The sequence below is a fragment of the Leuciscus leuciscus genome, assembly GCF_965113295.1.
Source record: "Leuciscus leuciscus genome assembly, chromosome: 1".
Taxonomy (NCBI): domain Eukaryota; kingdom Metazoa; phylum Chordata; class Actinopteri; order Cypriniformes; family Leuciscidae; genus Leuciscus; species Leuciscus leuciscus.
In genome coordinates, this window is record NC_138725.1 from 65,262,459 (window position 1) to 65,278,463 (window position 16,005).

General features: G+C 36.5%; 1 protein-coding gene across 2 annotated transcripts in view; it reads right to left on the reverse strand.

Moving 5' to 3' along the window:
- The window catches only part of gcgra (glucagon receptor a), a 95,788-nt gene extending 87,952 nt beyond the window's left edge, over positions 1-7,836 (reverse strand). For both annotated transcript variants that reach the window (XM_082179382.1, XM_082179380.1), the window contains exon 1: positions 7,586-7,836. The gene's annotated coding sequence lies outside the window, so the exon portion shown is untranslated. The remainder of the gene's footprint in view (positions 1-7,585) is intronic.
- Positions 7,837-16,005: the final 8,169 nt, after the last annotated feature.

A 16,005-nucleotide genomic window follows, 5' to 3' on the forward strand; every position in this document is an offset into this window, starting at 1 on the left:
CAAAAATCCAACTCCACATAACTGTACATTAAACATCAGACAAGTCCTGTTCAGCTCTGATAGTGTCATCTCTGCATACTCGCTTTCAGTTTGGATGGATGAATCACTTGTAGCTGAACACTTGTCGCGTCACGCCTGGTTAAGACTGATTAAGCTACAGATGACAGAGGCAGATTGTGTTAACGTCATGAGTGTCTGTCCGTCCACAGGACAAATGACAGCAGTAATGTGATTTCACAGGGAGATAAAGAGCATGTGTGTTTGAGAACGTTTTATTAAATGAGCCCTGACCAGCATCTAGCTTCATGCGCAGTGTTTCATGTACTTGGACAGATTTAATAAACTCAGAGCTGATCCGTTTAACACACCACAAGAAGGAAAGCAGGAATGATTGGCAATAAAATTTGAGCTGGTTAAAAACAGAGAAGTCAATGCTAATTCAGTAAGTGAAGGGTTATTGTTTCCTACAGCTCTCAGGCACTGTTTGTACTTGTTGAACACCTGTAAGTACACATAGAGCACACATGAACACTGGGAAACATGATGCTGTAATTATCACCGGGTATGTGTGCTGCAGCACGTGTGATCACTGAACTTGTAATGAAACTCTAGGTGAACTTGTGAACCCCTACGCTGTAGGACAACTGGTGCTAACAACCTCTCACAACACCATGTTACACCCAATTTCAATCGAATGATTAAACTGTTTTAACAGCAGTGAGGTCCACCCTAGTTAGTAACGTTTGTCCCAATGCCTCAAACATACCACATGCAAAAATGACAAGCCCTTTTTCAATCTGGCAAGATTAAATCTGATTGTTTTTCCAACTAACCAGGGTTGAAAATCTGAGACTAAATTAAGTACTGTGTCATGTTCTGTTTTTAGGCTATGTTCAGACAAACAGGAACTATTTTTATGATTTTTTTGTTTTTGTTTTTTGCATATTACTTATATTACACAGAACAAAAAAACATAGTACGTAAATTGAAATCTGATTAAAATTGGAGTCTAGAATGTTTCAGTCTAAAAGATCAGATCAGTAAAGAAGTAACAGACACTTTAGCATTACAACAAGATCTCACGATGATAGTCCTTCTCATCCCAAATCAGAATTGAGTGCAATCTGAAGTGAACACCACTATTGACATTTTTCTTTGTGTATTTGACATTTTGTAAAAGGAAAATTAACAGTGTCTGGACAGAATATATGGCACAAAGGATAAAATCTTCCCCTCTATCTTCCCCTTTGCTGTGTTACCTGATTTGGTTCTATGATTCAGACATGGAAAGATCTTTTTAAAATATCCTCTTTGCTGCTTTAAATGGGAGAACTAAAAATACCCTAGATATTATGCATAGGCTGGTAGCAATGAGAAAACTGCCTTCAGAAAGGTGAAAAACAACAAGAAACATCACAGGCTTAATGTGATGCTTCCCACCTCACAAACTGATATATCAGCCTAAAGCCGGGTGCACACTTTTACGATAGTCATTTTCGACTGTTGCTTGTCAGACTGTACGATCCCCGCTGTGAGCCATGTCACACTGTGTTGTCATTAATGTCAGACTGTACAGCAGTCAAGACGCATTACAAACGGATGCACACAAGAAGACTCGTATGGAGTTTTACATCATCAATCCGTGACATGTTCAGTGATGTGTGCATTTACATACGGGATTGAAATGGTGGCTCGCAAGCAAAAACAATTTCCAGAGTTTGATCATGACTTCTTTTGGAAAAAACTAAACTGGGAAAAAACGAACACGACGTGTGCGGAGCAAGTGGTGGTTTGTTGTTGTTGTCAAGCTAAAAATCAAAGACTTCAGATTTTGGCCTCAGGATCTGAGGAATCCTTTAGGATACACAAAATTGGTCTCAGATGGCCAAATCATGCAAAATCTTATAGTACAACCCAGCCTAAAGGTCCCTGCACACTGAGTCAGAAATTTTCGAATGCTTTTTTTTATTGTATTTGTCATTCGGTGGCTCTGAATTGTCAAAACACCATTCAAAATACTTGCTACGGATGTGAAAAACGCAGAAATCGAACCCGATACAATTTTTATGACGGACGAAAGTTTCGGAGGCAGGGTGTAAATGTGATTGACACAAAGTGAGGTCGTATTTATTTTTTAACGTGCAAAAATTTCAAACGAGAATTTCTGAGTCAGTGTGCAAGGACCTTAAGGCATCTCTACTCCAGGAATAGAGGCACAGATATTGATTAAAACATGAACTATTCTTATAATTCCCACAACCACTGTGGTTTCCACACTTTGCATCCATGCCTTCAGACTTCTTGTGAACAAATCCTATAATAAATGTATGGGCTAAATTATTAAATGATTTATTTTCTTATGTCCAAGCACTAACTCCTTAGTCCCTACTTAAAAGTCTGAAAAAATATGCATTTCATTGATTGGACAAGCTTACACTTTCTACATTACTGGAATTCATAATTTATTTATTTCAGCCATGGGCATCGCTAGACATGAATTACATAGTACATTAATGGGGCTTTGTACGTTAATGCCATAACATGATGCAAATCTACCTACAAGCATAAATAATTAAATTGGTTCGATGGAAACACCAAAAGCCGAACATCCCCAAGTAGGACGAAAATCGAAAACCAAAATGAGCAGTGCAGCTCCAACCAATTATGTGCATGACAATTGTGTTTTGTCTCCGTCTCATGTCTGTATACTTGGTTGCGCTGATGCCATCACTATCATGTGTTAGTCTGAAGCCCTGGGTTTACTTTTGGCTTTTGGAACTTTTTTGGACGCCATTAAATAAAAAGCATTTGTTCACTAAATTAGGCAAAGCCAAGAAATTTAAAATGACTCCTACGCCCATGAAAAATGATGGCGCCATCAGGGCATGTGAAGAAATTTATGTCTGTAGTCTCTTGAGGTTTCCATTTAAAGAACAACCGAAAGGTCCCCAGTTACGCACGTTTTCATCATTAGACCATGTAGGAGACTCAGCCTTCATGTTCAGCCACAGCAAGTGATGCATATGCAAGATGTAACTTGTCCTAAAGGTCTATATAATAAGCAAAATTCATAAGAAATGAGGTCTGGTTTTCAATGGGAAGAGAATATGAGAGTCAAACAACACAAAATTTTTGTCACATACTGTCACTATCCCAGCTTGTGAATTTAAATAAAATGTAAATTGCTGAAAATTATTCAAGTATAGCATGCCTTGAGGTTTATACCCTATGATCCGAAAGACCATTTCTCTAGTACTTAATTGCTTGTTATGAAATGCTATCTTGGCTTGTAACAGCTTCTGTGTGATGCTGTAGCCGGTAGAAAAACCTATAAATGTCTAAGTGCATTAATGGTTCACGGCCACTTCAGGTCTCCTCAAGCATTAAAACAATCTGGATGGGTTTATGTTTGCATTGCAAACATAGTAAACATGTGTAAACTTCTCATAGATAATTCTGATTTTTTTTCCCCTCATACTTCCCTCCAACAGTGACAAAGCAGATGTTGAGTCCAGATACACATGACGTGGAAGCAACCAGTGTTGCCAGCTTGACTGGTTATCCGCTCAATTAGGCTGGTTTTAAACAAGTAAGTCTATAATACATGGAGAGAGCTATCCATTAGCATTCCCAGGAAGAACGCGACTGTGACAGTGCCATCTTTTCTTCATGTGCATTCAGCTCCAGAAAGAGTCATAAGTGTTTGTTTGTTTTTTTCAGTCCATACACTGTTAAAAAAAAGTTGCTGTCAACTTCGGTCAACTCGGATGTTTAAGTCATTTCAACTTAAATGACATTAAACTGACTTAAAAATGAGTTGAATCATGTATAACTTATAAAAAACAGTTGAAAATTCCTGAACTTATTTTGATGAGTTAAAGCAATGTAAAAATAAAAATAGGTTGTCGTAACTTTTTGATCATATACATTTTTATTTTATTTTATATTATCATTAAGTTATGACAACATATGTTTTTACATTGCTTAGTTTTAATCATCAAATAAGTTCAGGAATTTTCACATAAAAAAAAAAAAAAAATTATACAAGATTCACCTTATTTTTAAAAGTCAGTTTAATGTAATTTAAGGTGAAATTACTTAAACTTCCAAGTTGATTGCAGTTTTGGACCCAATTGATTTTCATTATATGGACAAAAACATTTAAACATTCTTCCAAATATCATCTTTTGTGTTCATCGTGAAGTTTTGAAAGGCCTCAGTCATCTTTTTTTGTTCTGCATGCAACAAAGTCTAACAGGTTTGGAATGGCATTAGAGTTAGTAAATTATGGCACAAATTTAATTTCTGTCATGACAACTCTCAGGGTATTTGGCATGGCAATGGATATGACAATATTAATATGTTTGGTCTTGGTGGAATAGATCTGCTGCTGCTTTTGGTTATTGCTACTGTTGCAGAGCAAATATGGGACTTGCTACTGCTAATACACACAAAAAACACAGCTGTAAGCAAATAAGACATTCTGCTGCTGTCACCGGCGGCACCAGGGGGGGTCTTGGGGGGTCTCAAGTCAAGACCCTCCCAAAAAACGCCTTGACCCCCCATTTGACCCCCCACCCCCTTCCTGATTAAAATATAAATATCCGGTATAAAGGTTTAAAAATGTTTCTCTTCAAACTACGCAGAACAATAATAATTAATAATTTATTCGACATAAAAGATATAAACATAAGAATCACTGCGACGCCCCATGAACGTCGCTGCGCCTTCGGTCATTGCGTTCAAGCCGCTTCCGCTGCCGCGAGCCCGCAAGGGGTGCTACAGCTATAGCTTGAAGCTAAAAATGGATCGCTTTGTTGGACAAAAGAGGAGCAGAGAAGATGCCAGGGGGAAACTGGACAGAAGAAGGGCAATCAAAAGGTGGTGAGAGTATGATAATTATGGAAGCTTGTTTCCGCCACAGAATAAAACATTTTAAAAGATAATTGCGACTTTTTATCTCACAATTGCGAGTTTACATTCGCAATTCTGTCTTTATTTCTCAGAATTGGGAGATATAAAGTCAGAATTGCATGAAATAAAGTTGCAATTGCGTGTTATAAAGTCAGAATTGCGTGAAATAAAGTCCAATTCTAAGGGGAAAAAAGACGGACTTTTTATTTTATTTATTTTTTTACCTCAGAATAGTTTATATCTCACAATTCTGACTTTATAACACGCAATTGCGACTTTATATCATGCAATTCTGACTTTATATCTCCCAATTGTGAGAAAAAAAGTCAGAATTGTGAGATAAAAAGTCGCAATTATTATTATTTATTTATTATTCAGTGGCGGAAACAAGCTTCCATAGAGAATAATATTTTGTAAATATGTTTTCTGCCATAGGTGTGGCTATGGCAATTAAAGTTCGAGCATATTGTTTGCAAACTGCAATTGATTAATTAATTAAAAACAAAGTAGTTGATATGCTGTCTTGTTTTTGTTGTTTAGTACCAGTAATATGCAGTTATTAGCCGTGTCCACTGTATTTTCTGTTGGTTTTCATGAGACCCCCCTTGAAATGACCGGGACCCCCCATTACCCCCCCAATCAAAATTGTCTGGAGCCGCCACTGGCTGCTGTACAATATGGCACACTTACCCGTATAGCAGAACTATACAGGTGGAGCTGGGGAAGGTGCAGGGTTTCTGAAAGCATGCTGAAACTGCAACATCAAATGCAGACCAAGTATTTGTAGGTTGAGCAGCGAGCACATTGGCTACTGATACAGCAGGAACCAATCAGCTGTGCGCTATAGAGAATGATGTGATTGCAGCAGAATGAGTTAAGGACCTATCAGCCTGCACCATCAAGAGTTTCATGACAGAACTTTGTATTATTGGGTGAACTGTTCCTTTAAAGGGGGTCACACATTGGACAAAAAAGCACCATGCCACATTGTGTCACAATTAGGACAAAGTGCAGGTCTTGCACATAGAATGTGTTGTTCTGTTCGGGTGAGCTCAAGTTAAAAACAGTACTACTACAAAAAATCTACTCACTCTACAAACAAAACTTGCATACAAATATTTTTGCACTTCAATGAGTTTCCAGGTGGCTGTATGAAAAAAGTGTAACAGCACAAACTGAAAAAGTAAACTATTTGGGAAAATGTACAAATGATTTGAGTGGTGCTCTGTGGTGTGGCAGACTGGCAGTTTTTAAAAGGCCTCTGAAGTCATAGCTGGGAACAGATAACTGAGCGACAGAACCCGATTGGTAGCACAGAAAACAATGGTTTCAAATTTTCTGTTCCGAATTGTCCTCAAGTCCATTTCACACTGTTCAGAGCATTACAACAACAACAACAACAACAACAACAACAAATCAATTCATTTGAAATCTGAAGGCTTGTGGGGTCTGTGCATTGATTGGTGACAAGCAAAATGTATGTTTCTTTTGGAACTTTTTTCATTGACCCATATATAAAATGGCCAAAATGTCTGACATGTAAATTATTCAATGTCTTGTTAATGAAACTGTTGTTTAAAAGCAAGTTGTGGTACTCAAAAGCTGCTCAGATGTAATTACCTGCAGCCGAACCATGACTATATTTTAGGTTAGTGGTGGTGCTTATGCTTTTTTATTGTAATCAAAGATGGATGAGAGATAAACTCTTTTAGACAGTTGAAGTGCAGGTGTGTGAAGACTGACAGAAGAGAACAAATAGCCAACCAGCAAAACCGTGGAAACTTCTGTAGTGACAGACATCCTACCGTTTCCAGTACAAATCGATAAAGAAACATTTCAGTAGGAATGAGTTTTAACAATCAGTACAAAAAATGAGAGAGGCATTTTCAGCTTAGCAAATAATCACCAAAGACGCGAAGCGCGAGCTGGAATAACTGAGGGATCACTTGCAGATTAAATGTGGCGATATAAAAAAAAATGTTTGGCTAAATATCGCCACATTTAATATTCCAGCTCGCGCTTCGCGTCTTTGGTGATTATTTGCTAAACTGGTTATTCACTCGAAAATGCCTCTCTCATTTTTTGTCACCCGTGGATTCAATTCAATGGGATATAATCTATAGTAGGCTATCTAATAAACAACTATAGAATTTAATTTAATTGCTTTCATTTACTGTAGGCCAACATGCAAAATAGACATGTGAAAGTTAGGCTCTTCATGTTCGCATACGACGCAAAAAAGAAAAGGAAAAAAATAACATCATTCAGGAAATATTATTTTTGGCTATTGTTTTCTCTGGGTAGTCTATATGGTTACATAACTTAGCTGTTTTGTCCTATCACAGTCTCCTGTATGATAAGAATGAGTTAAGCAATCAGACAGCCTGTTTTTAAGTTATCTTTCGCAAGAGTAACCTACATTAAACCGATAGATTTTTATTTTATTTTTTTACTTTAGGTGATAGGCTACTTATTTTTCTCCACCAAATATAACAGTTTTATGTTAATATGCGCATATCATATCGATAAGAGCTACACATGTTGCTTTTACTGAACTTCAACTTCCATTTCTCTGAAACACAAAGCAAAAGATGCAACTTTGTGTAGTTTAACTATCCAGGACACAACTTCAAAGGTCGCAAAGGTCAGGAATAAATCAAAAGTGTTTTACCTTTAGCTCGTTTAATTCTGCGAAAGTCCCCAATCTGCGATCCACAAGCGGGCATCTTCAGATGAACAAAACTGAATCCCAGTGCAGGATTAAACACGTAATCCAATCCTGAATGGACTGATGCGAGATGAAACCTTCGGAGAATATCAGTCTGCTCTGCAGGTTTGGTGTGACTGGTCTATGGTGACACACACACTCGCGCACACACACACATAGTTCCGGCGCACGAGCAGAATGAAGCGCTCAAAGTGAAGCTGCGGAGCGCGTGTCTGCATGATCATCATCAGCCTGACGTCAACACTCAGCCCATGCAGCGACCACTGCTAACTGAATTACAATTAATTAAAGGATAGTGCAACGCTATCAATGAGACGAATGTATTCTACAAATATGATACTTAATGTGACATATAGGTCTATACTTTTATTTTACACACTACTTGTTTTGTTTTTTTCTCTTCCAAGTGGCTACTAAAACATGTTTACTAGACAGTGAAAAAACAACAACTGAATAATGCTTTTTTTTTATTATTTTATTATTTTTTTTTTTATGAATCTTGTTTATAATCTTAATTGTTTAATTTACAACTTACAACTTTTTAACAACTGTATAATTTTACAACTATTTCTCAGGCTAAGTTTATTTTTAAGGTAATTTATGCAAAGCACCAATATTGTCCAAGAAAGAACAAAAAGATACAGGACTCTACAGGACACAAAACAGGTTACCCTTTTGTGACAACATGTCCCAATTGCAGGACATGTTGTTACACTGTATGGGGTAAGTTGTCACAATGAAACCTTCCTAATAGACTTTTTTTTCCCTGCAAAATTTCAACAGCTTCAATGCAAAAGGTAACAAAAGTATCAAACCATTGTTTTGGCCAAAATAAACTATTCCTGTAAATACATCATTGTATAAAATGAAAACATCTAAAATAGATGTGACCAGACCACCTGACATTTATGAAAACTACCCTTGTCCCGAGGACTCTTTGTTTATATCTGATATAGTTGACTGTTATCTGAGTGTCAGTGTGGGTTTATCCAACAGCTATATCAAACGAATGGTATGTGACAACACTTAGACACCGAAAGCTTTAATGAAATTGACTGGTCTGTAAATATAATAAAGTGCATGACTGAATAAACACAAATAAACTCTGCATTTTGGGAAAATCCAGGCAGTGCTGTAACTCACTCATCATATATACATTGTCATGGCACAAACACAATCCCATAATGTCCTCTGTATGTGATCATGTTTGTCAACCTAAAGATTAGGATATGGAAACATACACCATCACAAAGTCATCATGCAACAAACACACTGTGAATGAGACCCATTGCTGTGTTTCGTCTGTGGAAATCTGCTCCCCTCTGCTGTGTGATTTATTTTTGTGTGTGAAGAATCACTGGGAGGTCCATCATTACACTGAAAGCCTGACACACAGCAACTGCAATGTTCGCTTAGTCACACAATTAAATGTAAAACCCAGAATTCAGCATCTGTCACTAGCGTCAACAAACAAAAATGTTTATATATATATATATATATATTTTTTTTTTCTTTTTTTTTTTTTCTGTGATTTCTCCTGTGATCTATCGTTTGGTTAAAAAATAAAGTGTTTCTTTTGGACTTTCCATCGTCGTGCTATCATTACAGCCACACCCTGACAATGTACAGATGTCAAAAAAGATTCCTATTTCAAATAAATGCTAAATAAATTTTATTAATATAAATAAATTGAAAGAAATCTTGAACTTTCTATTCATCAAAGAATCCTGAAAAAATCCTGGGAAAAAAAGTATCACAATTTTCATAAAAATATCAGAATATCAGCAAATTTCAACACTGATAATAATCAGAAATGTTTCTTGAGCATTAAATCATTCATATTAGAATGATTTCTGAAGGATCATGTGACACTGAAGACTGGACTAATAATGCTGAAAATTCTGTTTTACCATTACAGGAATAAATTACATTTGAATATATATTAAAATAGAAAACAATTATTTTAAATTGTAATAATATATATATATTATTTTTTTAAATAAATGCAGCCTTGGTGAGCAAAATAGATATCATTCAAAAACCTTAAAAAATCTCACTGATCCCAAACTTTTGGTAGAGAGAGAATGTGTGTGTGTGTGTGTGTGTGTGTGTGTGTGTGTGTGTGTGTGTGTGTGTGTGTGTGTGTGTGTGTGTGTGTGTGTGTGTGTGTGTGTGTGTGTGTGTGTGTGTGTGTGTGTGTGTGTGTGTGTGTGTGTGAAGTGTTTGAAGTAGCACCAGTTTCTCAACCAATGGCATGAGTTGTGGGTGGGACTATCTGTTTGTTTGACCAATGGTAGAATTAGGTCATTAATTTTTCTTTGTTGACCCTAGTGACAGATGCTGAATTCGACATACCATCAAATGCATCCCAGACAGCAACATAGCATCTGGCACATATGGATTCAAAGCGTACCAGACGTGGGCCGGACCTGGGCCGACACTATGTTGCTGTCTGGGATACTACTCAAACTATTTCTGCCAGAAAGATATGGTAAAAGTAGTACACTACTAGTGCGCAGTTCCAAATTCAGCAATAGCCATTACACAATGTAAGCCTATATGGAAAAGAGTTTTGTAAAAATTCTTGAAGATTCTCGTGAATTTTCCTTTTGTGTTCTATGGAAAAATAACAACATACAGGCTTGGAGTGACAAAAGAGTGAGGAAAAAATGGCAGAATTGTTGTCATTCACTTAAAATATGACTGAAAAACGTTTGACTAGACACTTCCCTCCAACAGTTCTTCCTTTAACCCTGACTAACAGCCTCCTCATAAAGCTCCCCTGACTCCACTCAACCCGTACGCTGTCCTTCTGCTTCAAGCCATTCACGTGTAGAATCCTGATCCCTTGCTTACGGTGACACCGCAGTAATCGTCGCTGTGTGGGAGTCATCAGGCCCACGGATGCATCTGTTAGTGAGTGCCACTGAAATGCCAAGCATAAATAAATACCGCTGTCAAGGGTTATTGACCTCATGATGAGTGACTTTCCTACTAGGGAAGTATTAATAATTACCAAGCAAGCATGTTAATTTGAGAGGACAGGCTGTGTCTCAGTTCAAGTGATTCAATTCAAACAATGTGTTTTCACTTGGATTCATTATGATCCAAGGGTCTGGGTTTTGGGGTATAGACTATAGATTTAAATGTTTAAGTACTCAGTATTCATTTTTCATTTGCCCAGAGATGACGCTGAAACATATGGTGGCACTTAATCAAATCCAGGAAAAGTTGCAGTATATAATTCAGAGACTTAATTTTTCATATCTATGTAGGCCTACTATAAATCCCTCTATGTACTATAATGGGCGATCCACTGGAATATTTGTATTGTTTTTCTGAGTGTTCGCTGCGGTTGTCATAAGCAGTGGATTTCATTAAGCGGCAATGTTTTCTCCCCCAGACACGCACATCCATTTATCTATTGCTCATCGCATTTATCCACTGACCCGCAAAATACTGAGACAGATGTAAGTGTGATGCTATCAAATAAAACACATGTTTGTGTCCTTGAATTTATGATCAAAAAGAATGCTGGCATCCAAAACTCAATCTTATCATATGGATGTCATTGCAATTACTGTTACAGTTATTTGTTTGTTTGCTGACATTCCCGTTTTGATAAATGACTAAATTGTCTACTTAAGCCTGACCTTCAGACCAATAACAAAAACAAAAGCATCACATGACTATGTATCAAAACTTGTTACATCATGTCATATTTGAGGAGCAGTGGCACGTCTGATATTGCATCACAATGGAAAGTTGGCATGATGGTACGCAAACTAAGCTAATTCATATTCATGAGATAAGCTTTTGCATTGCTGTGACCCCACCTCCTCTTAAAACACAGTGACACTCATGCACTGAAGGATAAAAAAACAACATAGGAAAACTTCAAAAGACATGTTTTTCCTCCCCAGCTCCTAGATGCCCCTGTTTACTGTGAACTCTGTCCCAATGCAAAGTTCACTGCCCAACTTTGAAGATAAGCTTTGGTGAGTCAAATGAGTAAACAACAGAGGTCACTTTTTATTCTTTCAGTATTTCTCCCTAAAAGAAAGACAGTTATGATTAAACTTTAAAGAGCAAGAATGATTTTTACAGCCAAACCAAATGTTAACAGTCAACACATAATTTATTTTCCAAAAATCTATAATATATGAACTTATAAAGATATTGGGGAGGAGCTAGTTACATTGTCAACATTTCAGCAAAAAAGTCAAAAGTCCAATAACACAAATGTTTGTTTAACTCTAGCTATGGATTTGGTTTCATGTTCAGCATTGGGGCATAAATTGTCTCAAAAGTTTAGAGTGTGTTTAATGAGATGTTCAGTAGTTTTATATAGTCAATTATAGTCAAGTTTTCAAAAATATATCTACTCTAAGAAACAGCATGAGAGCTAGCCCCAATCTGCCCTGTATAATATCATTTTACACATTGGTGCTCCTCCCGTGGCAGTCAAAAATGACTTTTTTTTGTGTTTAATTTCTATGAAAATTTAGGGGGGGGGGGGGGGGGGGGATTTTGTGGTATTGAATTATATTTATGCTGTATATATAATCCATTTATTCGCTTTTTGAGCATAGACCTGAAAATAAATGTACTTAACTAAACTTAAACCGTGGTAAATATTGAATGCTTTGAGCACAGACTTAGATTTGATCTCTTTTTAAAGATGACACTTGGCAAATTATTGCTGAAGTGATTATTTATTTATTTTTTTGTTACATAATTGTACTTTTATTGTTATGAAAATGCACAAAAATACTTATATTTACAGTATATTATCAAAATATTTATATTATCTTAAATATTTTCAAAAACGTGTTTTACTCTAAAACTGCAAGGAAATCAAAGTCATAAATCTAAACAAGTTGTGTTCCAAATTTGAGAGCGATATCTAAAAAAATGAGCTTTCAGTAAGATTTTGTTTGGCCGCAATACCCAAATGTTTTCACTAGATGAAATTCGTCTCCCATTAATTAACGCAGTCATTTTTGACACAAGTGTGACTATTTATTTAATTTTTTCAGGATCATTTAACCTTTTCGAATCATGTCTCTGTTTTGTTTTTTGTTTTTTACATAGCAATTGCCAAAACCTTTACCAAGTGTTGTACCATTCCGATGAAGTAAAAAATAAACGTTAAATTTTTCGAAGAGCACCAGATGATTGCAAGTAAATAATACAGAATAATTATTCCAGGATCAACAACTTTAATGATCCTGGAACATTTCAATCAACCAATCAGATTTGAGGCACAAGTTTACAGTTTATGTCAAGTTTAGGCTTACAACCAGGGTTAGGTGCTTCTACATCAGTGTTATTCACCATCATTTCCCTCTGATTTTAGGGATAACTTTGAGGGATTTTGTTAGGATTACATTTTCAAAGGATTTTAGGAATGTTGTCAAGGATCAACTGATTTCAGGGTTTAGAAAGTAAAATCTATAAATTACCATATCATTTACAGTTAAAAATAGTAAAGGTCCATTCCCAGAAGTCCCTGTGTGACACATCACATATGATTTTATTTAAATTGTTTGTTTTTTTCTTATTATTTTTGTAATGCGCAAAGGGTTTTGTGTTGTTTAGTTAACTTTTATTGCATTTTTAGAGTCATGTGTGATACCATGATGTTTAGTCTATGTGTGTATGACCTTGTGCACCGTCTACATAAAAGTACTGACCATGTTTTATGGACAATTAACTCATTCATTATGTGGTTTTCTATTGTAGCACCTGTATTATTATGGTGGTTATAAGTAGATTTTAAGGTGGATAGCAGATTTCGGTAGTTCAGATTTAGTATATTAACAGTAACGTAATGAAATATACAGTTGTATGTTGTAAAATATACAGGCACCAATGTGCCATCCCCATAACACCTGAATTTCTGGCCCACACAGCAGCCAATTTTTCACTGTAAATTTAACAGGTTATTTTTAACAGGGCACTTATGCTAATTGGCCAAGCAGGCAAAATTCCCCCAACATAAAAAAACAAAAACAAAGTAATACTAGCAAATTAATCTATTTCTACTCAGGAAAGCCAAAAGTTTTTCTCTCTGGTCCAATATTTTGAATAGACGTTGACCTTCAGCCAGCGTGAACAGTAGTCGAATGGGAACTGACTATTCCCTGAGGTGTATTTTCTGGCAGGTCCAGCTGTCCAGTCTCCCATGCACACCAAAGCCAGCAGTGAACTGTGAAAAAAAAAAAAGTGACTTCTCTCAGGCCTGATAAAAAGCTACAGGAGCCATAGAACCGAACGTGACATTGACCGATTACAACTGTACTTGCAGATCAAGGCGTCAGTAAATGAATGTCTTCTGTTTTTTAAAGGATTACAGAGTTCTTTGGACTGACGGTGGGTGTTAAAGTACGAGATTCCTTATAAATGGTGCTGAGTAGTTCCAGAGTCTGAGCTAAAGGTCCAGAACTGTGCCAGTTTTCTGTGAAAATCCATCATCAGGCCTGAGCCATTAAGGATATTACGCTCAGTTCTGAAAGAAAAGCTTTTTGAATTGGATAAATGCTTCTTCCAAAGCCTTCCAGAGATCAGTGTATCAAATTGCTTTGGGCTTTTTGAGTCATTCCCCGGAATAGACTGATTAATCTACAATGTTCTTTGAAAAAGGCTCTCTCATATGGGAAGCGTGTTGCAATAGCAGCCAGGTAAATTATATAAATGTAATTTTCAGAGGCATTGGTACTGAAGACATTAACATTGCCCTTGTGTCCTTTGTTGCACAAATTACAAATTGTAGTACAAGCGCCACCTGATAAATAAAGCTTTGGTTTGCAATGCAAGTCAGCTTTTCTGTTTTGCTTTCATATATCTCAATTTGCATGTCAAAAACAGTGTTATCCTGCCAAATGCATAAATAGTGTCTGGGTTAAATGCATTAGAGTACTGAGGTGTGTAAGATAAGCTCATTTGAATCTGTTTAAAGGCAAGTTCGATTCAGCACAGCAACAAGTAAATTGAATTTGTCGTACATACACTTACTCATTGATTCCTGACATTTGTAGTCCCATCCGTGCATAGAAGGATACATTTTCTAAACTCTACTTAACATTGTCCTCATATGGCTCCACAGCAAAGAAATCAAAAACGACCTGTGAACGTTAAGCACATCCCATTATTCCTGAGTTTTTGTGTCATGTGGAGTTCATTGGAAACTTCAAATCAACAGAATCTCAAAATGGTTTGGAAATTGCAATTGGAAAGGCTGAATGGTCACAATGATCTTTTTAGTATTGGCACTGCAATGGAAGTGTAAGCGGCTCAAATTGTCAAAGCAGATGGTAAAATAAACAGACAAGAGATCTTTGGAGGAACGAAAAAGACGTGAATTATGTTAAGTGACTAAGTGTTGAAACTCAGTGACTGTAGAGATGTATTTATAAAGCAGAATTAGAGCATATACTGAGTCCCCCTGAGAATTTCACCTCCTGTGAGGAGAAAGATAAGATAAAATGTCCTTCATCCAAACTGCAATTCAGAAATGTGCTGCCAGGGGGAGCTACTGGGCCAACAAGTTACAAAAAGTCTAACGTGTTTTGCTAACAAACTCTCTCTTCAAAACCCTTCACTTCAATGATGCTTGCCAACCTGACAGACAGAGAATTTCTGTTTCCGTCCAAGGTTTGAGTTCTTAGGACACACATTTCAGTGATTTCTGTCTGGTAGTGGGAATTACATGGGGGGAAATCATTTAAAGTACCCTTGAGGCAGTGAAATATGACTGGAAGGCAGTACTGCACGCATTCAAGCATTTTATTGTATTGTTGGCTTGAGAATATCAATCAAGAGAAGTGTTGGCCAGACATCAGTTTTTAATACTTCAAAGAACCCTGAAGAGTTTTATAAATGCAAGTTTAAAGTTCTTAAAAAAATGGGTCCTGGCAGAATATATGATTAAAATGAATTTGTATCAAAGGCCAAATAATACATTCCCGAAACAAACTTTACCAGATTGTAACAGATCATTTGCAAATGAATTTGTCTCACAACATGTTTTTTTTTTTTGGAAAGAATTATTCTCCACTCTATATCCTCGCCAGGGAATGTGTCTTTCATTTAAAATGTTGGCAGATGAGCAACCCAACAACTGAGCTCAACTTACACACTACTGTATGAAAAGAAAGCCAGGACTCCCTCTCTTTTTTAAAACAAGGCTTTTCATGTTATTAATTAAGCAGTAATTCAAGCATGTAAAGGATGCAACATGTTAAAGTGCAGAAGTCCCATGGAAACAATTGTATTTTGATTATGAAATTAACCTTTGTAAAAAAAAAATAAAAAAAAAACATTTTCACAATTTTAGGAAGATTAAAAGCCTTGAACAGTGA